Here is an 8,722-nt window from a genome sequence, read left to right as displayed (position 1 = left end):
CTTTCATTTGGCCGTTTTTCACCGTTTCCTGCCACCATCACTCTTTCTCCGAGCGCTGTGCTGTTTTTTTTTTTTTTGCGTTCTGACTGTGCACGCACGTCATAAACGGCTTATCAAAGCAACAATAAACCGCCCACGCAGGCCCTCCCATTACAGCCCATTAGCAGCCATTTGCATTGTTGGGATTCTCGCCGAGCGATGGATCGGCGTGCGCTATTGTCGCAAAAACACGGTCGGCGAAGATGAACCCGAGGGGCTCGCGTACCGGGGACGCGGACAGGACCTGAATTTGCGATCAAAACGAGCCTCGATAAATGCACATCCATTATAATTCCACCGATTCTTGTTCCTGTAAAGCCGTATTTATGAGGCCATCTGCAGCAACCCGTGCGTTTGTTTCATCAAGCTGCAGCAGATAGAAAGGATTCACTTGTGCTTTTTTTACTTTATAATAGGCAGGGTGCTTTCAATACGCCATTGAAACTACGCCAAGTCCTTTGCTTACTCAGAAAGCTTTTCATGCAAGCCTTTTTACACACGAGTAAACACATGAAAGCAGCACCGCTCACGTCATGTGTCATTTGTTCAGGGTGTTTTGTTTTTTAACCAAGCATTGCCATTCAAAGCCTCAGACATGAAGGATTGCTTCACCTTTTCCATCTTGATTCAATACACGCAAATCTGTGTGCACACCGTCAGACTGAAGGGTTCCTGTTTACACGCTGTTTATTCACATCAACTATTGCGCTTTCAGAATGATCGACTTTTCAGAGCTCTATGTGTTTTATTCTCACATTTGAGCTCAGAAATGATCAAGTAAATATACAGTTATAGTACATAATAAATGTAGTTAATAGTAATGTAACGATGTAACATCATGGTTACAGGAATCCGTCCTGTAGCCATAAAGATACGCTGTTCTACTGGCGAAGATGTTTAAAATCACTTAAAATATAAGCAGCTGATATTGCAGTGACATAGTCTCAAAGTTAAGATCTTTGAAAGATCCACTTTTAATTGTATATTTATTCAGTGACAAAAAAAATACAACATAGACACTGAAGCCAATAGTGGACGTTTCCTTCATATACTTTTTCCCCTGATGGTTTTCTCAAGATAAGTTAATCTTGCATGCAGTTTTTCCTCAAGATTAATTTATCTCGAGAAAACTTTTGGGAAAAAGAATATGCAAAAATACCCACGAAATTACATGGATATCTTGACAGAGAAAAAAAAATCGTAAAATTAACTTGTTACCTCAAGAAAAAAAATCAAGAGAGAAACTCAAATCAATGAAACAATCAGGACATTAACTCGTTATCTTGAGAAAAAAAACAGAAAAATGTATATGCGGAAAACAGAAAATTAACTAACCTCAAGAAAACAATCGTGACATTAACTTATCTCGAGAAAAAAAAAATGGTGCATTAACTCTTGCGAAAACTATTGGGAAAGGATCTCATCATCTCAAGAACTCCAACGGTGTGCATAAAATGTCCGCTCTCAGCTTCCATACATAAAAACAACAATTCCTTACAAAATGTTGTCTGTTGCATGACTGGGGAACAAAATGCATTTATTCAACAGAGCAATAGAAACACTCCCCATGTAGTTTAAAATGGAAATCGAATTGGAAACAATGTGGTGCACATGTCAGGCCTGTAGGGGGCAGTCAAACTTTGATGGCACAGCCCAGATGTGCAGCAGGTGTTTATATATGTTCCCTAAACATACATCGCATGAAAATGCCTAATGCTAGCATTTTCAATTTACAGTTAAATTTTAAAGCATTTCTCAATTTTTAATGTTTTTGGCCAAAGTTACTTAAAGCCACAGTGGAGGGTCGTCTATGGCAACCAACACATCTACCACAGCTGTGTTGGCTTCATTGCCTATTGGTGGTGCTGCTCATTGGAACCACTTGGTATAAATCTATGTCCTGATGGAACATCAGCCATTATTGGCCATTATTTATTATCCTTACAGACTTTGAGCAAGGAGGCACCTTGATCGCACACTTCTACACTGTTGGCATAATTTGGGGCGAATATCTGACCACTCCTTAATCTCAATATTAACATTGAAACTGATTGTCTTCCTGCCCTGGTTTAGGTTTTTGGAAGGCTAAATCCAAAGCACTTCCAGTAGTGGTGAAACAGCAAAATAGGCCAACTCAACCTTTTCTCCACTATAGATTTAGCTTATCGATGTGGGCAGCTGAAACTCTGAGTCGAGTGCTGCTTTTGGGAGGGTTTTCTCTTGGTACTCTAGATGTTACACCAATACAAAACTATAAACCAATTCATGGTAAGTCTAACCTTGTTGGTCCCTGAACATCTTAATAAATGTAATTTTCATCTTTCATAACTTAAATTTGAATTATGGGGTGCTGGTGACTCATTGACACTTTGACCTCATGTACAATTGTTTGAACTGATGATTTTGAAGGTGTTTAAAAACGTTTCCAAAGGATTTATCTGTTCTTCTGAGGTCTTCAAAAACTTCCTTGTTGTTCCGACTGTTGGCCGATCCGGTGAGCCATGTCAACAGAAATTTTTATGGTGGCAAAGACAAAATTACAAGCTGCATTGGAAATGGATCACTTGTGAGTAGCTGACGATGTTGGTGTTTTTAAGTTAAGTTACACTCGTGACCAGGAGCGGATCACATCAAGATCATAAATCAAAGGTCAGACTGTGGCAGAATGTGTTGATAAAACTTCTTATTAATGAACTTAGAATAGAAACGAATCTCCGGGTTTGACGAATACTTCTTCAAGTTAAATGATATTGAAGATCTTTTGTCGTTAATGGAATTTCTCAGTATGCAGATAAAATCTTTTTCCATTTGATTGATAAAATATTTATGCACACAGCTTGGACCTTGTGGAGGTTTTATTTATGTGGCCTTCTAGAACAGGATTGTCCAAAGTGTGGTCTGGGAGCCATTTGTGGCCCTTGAAAGGATTTTGTTTGGCCCCAGACAACAAATCAAGAATGGTTAAAAACAACAAAAAAAATCCAGAAAACAATCCATGACTCCCCAAAACTGTGGAAATTGCTTTTCTTTTAATAGCAACAGTCTGAAGCCTATTTTTATTTTTTTGGATCTTTCACAATAAACAAATTTAATATCATGAAATGGTTTATTGTCGAGCAGGTAAAACTATAACTATTTGCCTTTTTACTTTCATTAATTTTATGGTTTAATTTTGGACACGCTTCAGTCCAGAGGCTCAGATAAAATGATTTTTTATCTGTTTATATTTAGGTTTAATATGCAATGAGATCATTTTTCATTTGAAACACTTTTTCAAACTTGTGTGAAAAAAAATAATAAAATCCACAACATCCGATTGTTTTGAACAAACCAGGAGAGTTTTCTAATTACACCATCGTTGCTACTTCCATTAAAAACCCCAGAGTCAATCGTGCATCTGATTGGTTGGATGTTAAATCTGATGAATGGCTTTTATATGCTTCCTCATTCCCAGGTCGCCGGCACACAGAGGACAATCCTGCATCTCCTCCCATGTCTTGTGCTCCTCAGCTTCAGTGTTCTTCGTGTGGGTAAGAACACACACATCAGACTCAAACACACACCATGTCATTGCAAACCAGTGGATGTGGAGGGAGGTTTTGTGCTGTATATGATTTGTTAGTGTGTGACCTTCAGAGCTGTAAATGCAGGTAGGGATGCAGAGTGTCTTCTGGAGGCATTATGTGAAGCTTTGCTCTCCAGGTGTGTGTGTGTGCGTGTGTGTGTGTTGGCTGTGGAGAAGACAGTGCTGTCCCGCTAATAAGGAGCCAGTCTGACAGCAGTCTTGATGACACTCTGACAGACAACAAGCCAGCTTTGTGCTGACTTACTGGAATATTTCTGGCTTCTCTTGCTCAGTGCCAACTCCAGGGACACACAGAGGCAACGGTGAATCCGTTTAGATTCTGCACATTCGGAGATTTCTCTCCTGCTCCTCAAATGAATAGTCGCACAAAGAACACCACGAGTCATTCTGCGAGTTTAATTTGAAATATTTTCTCTTTATTGGAATCGTCAGGGTCAGACATATTTCAGTGATAGGATGCAGTGCAATGAAAACATCTTCTGTTTATGCTGCTTTTTTTTTAATGCACTTAAATGTTTCAGGTAAGAAAAACAGATTTGATTATCAGACCAAAACAACCCGAGTAAAAACAAAGTGCAGTTTTCAGATGATGATTTCGTCTGTTAAGGGAAAACGGTTATGGAAAATAATTACCCCATAATACTTATCATAACTGGCAATCAGTATTTTAAATTGAGGTGTTGGGTTAAAGAACAAACAGCATGAGACTTTGACTAGTCCAATCCAAACCCTTCGTTTTCTCTGGTTTTATTTTTTAGCCATTTACGGCTGGACGTCCTGATGGGCTTCCTGTGACCATCACATGTCTGACTGCAGGCATTGTGTGGTTTTTCTGAAATGCCATGATAGATCGCTGTAAGCTAGGCGAAGGACACGCATTGAAAAAGATGTGACTCTTGTCTCATCAGGCCACAGAATATTTGAGAAGCATTTGTCTTCCAGTTAGTCAAAGTTTGTTGTTGCTGGAACCCTTAACCACTCAGCTCAGTTTGTCGAGGTCTAGACAGATTTTTCTTTCCGGGTTTGTGGAACTGCCGCCTTCGACGGCTCCTTCAGACTAGCAGCAGCAGCAGTTAGCAAACACCTGGTGGAGCTGCACATCTACTAAGCTTATTACAAGTTACTTCTCAGTGCAACACTTTTAAAAATGTTGTTAAAGGGTTAATATAGGAGCCATGTTGTGATGACTTCCTGAAGGTGGAGGATCAGAACGAGTAGGGGCTTCTTAAAGAGACACAGGCCCAATTTTAAAGTGTTCAACTGCGAAGTCAAATTTCTTTTAAGTCATATTTGATATATGCAGCATTTTTATAACAACTAAAGGTAACATAGTTGCTTTGCCATTATATGCCTGGAAAACGCATAACACTGCCACTTTAACATTTGTTGGACAATCTGAAACACTTAAATGTCACAAAACAACAAAAGCAGAATAAATCTTAACAGGGCCAAATACTTTTTGGCAGCACAGAAGATAGATTCTTACCTTATGGAGCAAAGGTGACCTTCATGTCACAGAAGCTTATATTGCTAGCCAGAAACCCAGCAGACAATGTAGCTGTAGAATTGAACCACACAGGAATCTACATTGTATGCCAGGTTCAGGACAAAGCAAATATCTCCCTAGTGTGGCTTCTTGGGCATCCGCCAACACCATTTTTATGAAATGTGCCCATTTGTAGCTTAATCAAAGTAGACGGAATTCAATCAGAAGTCAGAAACTCAGAGATGCCAAATGACATTGACAAAACAGGAAGAAGAACAAATGTGATGATGGGCCCTGGTGGAGTTGTGACACCGACAGCATCCCGTCACTGAACGGGCCCCCCAAAATCACAGCCGGTGGTGGAGTGGGAACGCGCCACGGGCCGACAGAGGAAGAACTTTGGACCGGGAAGTGGGCGGAGCCGTCAGAGACCCAGTAGCCAGATGTAGCTGCTGATTGCTACACAGGATCTACACTGCCTACTGAGCAGCTGACAGTCACCAGAGAGCCGAGAAGCAGCAGACGGGAGTCGGCACACTTCTGCGGACGCCATCTGAGGACAGAGCGAACACTTCCGTTATTAACTCCCACCCAAAAAAACAAAAAAAACAAAAAAGAAAAACTATCAAAATATTCTGGGCAACAAAGATGAGAGTCATTGATGAAGAGGCGGGGGTTGCAGGGTGGGAGAAGGGGACAAGCAGATCAAGCAGAAAGAAGAAGAGCAGCCTGAGGGAGGGGAAGGATATGGGAGATTATCTGCTGACGAACATCTCCAAGCTTGGCATTATCAGTGGCAGATTCCTGTCATTCTTTCCCATTAGCCCTGAGGCACGGCAGGCGGAGGCCGCACCGTGTCGGCTCCAGCCCCGGCCCTGACACGTAACGGGAACACCAACTCCGTCCCTATAACACTGACCCTCTGCACACGACGTCACGCCACGGCTTGCTCATATGGACTTAAAGCTTTATCATGACGCTTTGTGGTAAAATTGTGTTAACAATAAAAGTGACCGTAAGAACCGTATAGCTGCTCTTGAAAAACATACCTATTTGTAAAACGCTTCTGAAGGACACCAGTCATGTATGTAGAAAATGTACTGGTTATGATAACAAAGGGGGTTTCAAACATCATTAATCGTAATTTATTGTGACAACGACAAATCAAAATCTTATCAAGACATGAAATTTATCCCGATAAACGATAAACGATACGATAAACCCACTCTTCAGAACTTCGCCGGCTAGGATGCTATGTGGTCTGCTGCAAACAGATAATGATGCAAACCAAACTTGTCATTTTGTTGCATAACTTTTAATGAGGAAAGAAGTCATGATGGACGGGCAGCTGCTGTCAATCCAATGGACTAGCAGCCCATGGCATATTTGTGGACTTGCAGTCGACGCTTTATACCAGGTAAGAAGATTAACGTTCATGTACTTCATAAGTAAGACTAGCAAGATACAATCAAATATTGCACTATGGAGAATGTAGGAGTCGAATCATTAGTAATCACATAGAAAATGTCCCAGCATTATGCAGCCTAGCATGTTCTGGTGTAAAAGGAAACGCAGTTTATGACATAGTGATATGGGTCAGTTTCTAAGCCAGCTATTTCCAACTGTTGTGAGCCACTTCCACAAAAGATTAGCTAAACAAGTACAAGCCATGGCTATACTGGCAGAAACCACTTGGGTAGACGGCGTCCGTCATGGCGCCTCAACGTGTTTAAGTGACGTTGCTGCAAAGAGTCAATCGGTGTCGCAAAGGGAGCGGAGACTGAGGAGGCATCCTGGCCGTCTCAGCCTCTCTGCATACCTGAAGCCCCATGACCCCACCAATCAAACAATCCTCCACCAGCTGATGGTCACTTGACTCCAATTTCTTTTAATTAACAGAACTGTGCTGCCTTCCCTTCGCCTTTCCCCCACGGCCCACATTCCAGCCTCTCCCGTCACCATTCACGCCGCGTCTCTCCACGTTTCTACGCCGGCAGCAGAGATGTCTCACGCTCAGGTTTGAGGTTGCATCATTTGTCTTTCCCCAGCAATTGACATATCTGTGATAAAATGCGAGTTCACCCACTGAGGCTTTGTACCGAGGGATTTGAAGAGGTGTAAAAGGATGTGGCCTGGGGCTCTGTTCTTTGCTGGAGGGAACGCAGTTTTTCTTTAGAAAAAAAAAAAGATGGTGGGAAGGGAAGTGTGGGGGAAGAAAGTGGTGAAGTAAAAAAAAAAAAAAAAAGGTTACCTTTCTTGGAAACTGCTGTGGGTCACATGGATGTTCGGTTATATTTTCGGAAAAGTCGTTGCAGAAGTGGCCTCCCTGTAAAACAGAAAAGAAAGACTTTAGACTCCACTCAGACATGAGGTTACAGTACATACACTGTAAAAGAACAAACCCATAAAGACAGCTGCATTCAGGTTTGAAGTAGCAGCTCCAAACCAGTGAGCATGTGTAAGTTCCCAGGACTGCAGATAAGGTCATATAGTCTTATCTACGTCTTTTTTCCACTCTTTGGTGATGCTGCAGCCGCCACAAAGCAGAGAGGTCCACAGTGCAAACCAGAGGTGGACCACCAGAACATCCAGGAGGCAAAACGGTCCTCAATGCTGAGGCCATCAACACTCCACAGAAATTTAGCAGTATTCCGGGCTAAACTAATTGTCTTTGTTTTTTATTGTAAAGCTTTTACAAATCATAAAGTGTTTAATAGATCAGTTTAGAACAGACCAGTCAAAATATGTAACATTATACATCTCAAAAGGCGTTTATGCAGGTTTTACATATTGTGATATTCTATATTTTGAAGTTGGCATATTTAAATGTTGTCCAGTGTGAATGGTACAAGTTCTAGGCGCTGTTGTGTCAATGTTTGAGACTCTTATTTTGAAGCCAAAACGGAAGTAGCTCCTGGGTTAACCCTGCTGTACATGACTGATGAAATGTTTTTATCACACTTGCTGACAAGACTATTACTAAAGCACTGAAGGAGATTCTTCATAAAACTAAAAAATTACAGAAAACCGGCGTCAGCAGCGTCTTCTTCATCAGACTGCTGTACAACAGGAGCATTTCCAGAACAACTACAGGAAGTCCGGCCTGCCCACTGGCATCAACTTCTCTGACAACGCTTTGAAGGAAATGCGTATTTTTGAATCCGATTGAGAGGCATTCACTGCTTTTAAATCCAACTTCAGGCAGCATGTCTGGTACTTATGAAAAAAAGAAATCGACTTCACCCAAATACTTTGTAAGCATTTTGAAATGAACGCAGTTCGTCTTAGCTGTTAGCTGCTAAAGCTCCTGATATGAAGCCGTTGCTGTTAGCCATGCATGAAACCAGCAATAGAAGGACTGGTGTGACTGAGATGAGGACGGTCACAAGATTCCTTCAAAGGTTTGCAATTTGTGCCCTTTTATTTTTACTTTCCTCAAAAATATTGCAAACATATTGCCTTATCGTCTTGTATCGTCTAAAATCCTAAGTTCTATCTCTAGCGTACGCCAATCAGATTTTTTATTTTTTTTTTTTTTACCCTCTACTGAAGCATTTTATTTGCAGGACAAAGCTTGAGCTGGAGACATAACAGGAAAACTGGAAGCACAA

The 8,722-nt window shown here is 41.2% G+C and overlaps 2 long non-coding RNA genes across 3 annotated transcripts; one reads left to right on the top strand and one right to left on the bottom strand.

Moving 5' to 3' along the window:
• The first annotated feature begins 3,230 nt into the window (after positions 1-3,230).
• LOC106943004 (uncharacterized) lies at positions 3,231-8,722 on the top strand. 2 transcript variants are annotated; one of them, XR_001423787.1, is made up of 4 exons: positions 3,231-3,569; positions 6,440-6,528; positions 7,011-7,128; positions 8,678-8,722. It is a non-coding gene; the product is annotated as an uncharacterized LOC106943004 (long non-coding RNA). The 2 variants fall into 2 exon arrangements; XR_001423786.1 differs by lacking the exon at positions 8,678-8,722 and having other exon boundaries at positions 3,240-3,569; positions 7,011-7,356.
• LOC106943005 (uncharacterized) lies at positions 4,014-7,440 on the bottom strand. Its single transcript, XR_001423788.1, has 2 exons — positions 7,363-7,440; positions 4,014-5,664 (listed from the first exon to the last, which is right to left on the bottom strand). It is a non-coding gene; the product is annotated as an uncharacterized LOC106943005 (long non-coding RNA).

Source organism: Poecilia latipinna, unplaced genomic scaffold (genome assembly GCF_001443285.1).
Source record: "Poecilia latipinna isolate Pla-1442-1.1 unplaced genomic scaffold, P_latipinna-1.0 Scaffold4770, whole genome shotgun sequence".
NCBI classification, from domain to species: Eukaryota; Metazoa; Chordata; class Actinopteri; order Cyprinodontiformes; family Poeciliidae; genus Poecilia; species Poecilia latipinna.
The sequence above is the reverse complement of the archived record's forward strand: the minus strand, read 5'-3'. Positions and strand labels throughout refer to the sequence as shown.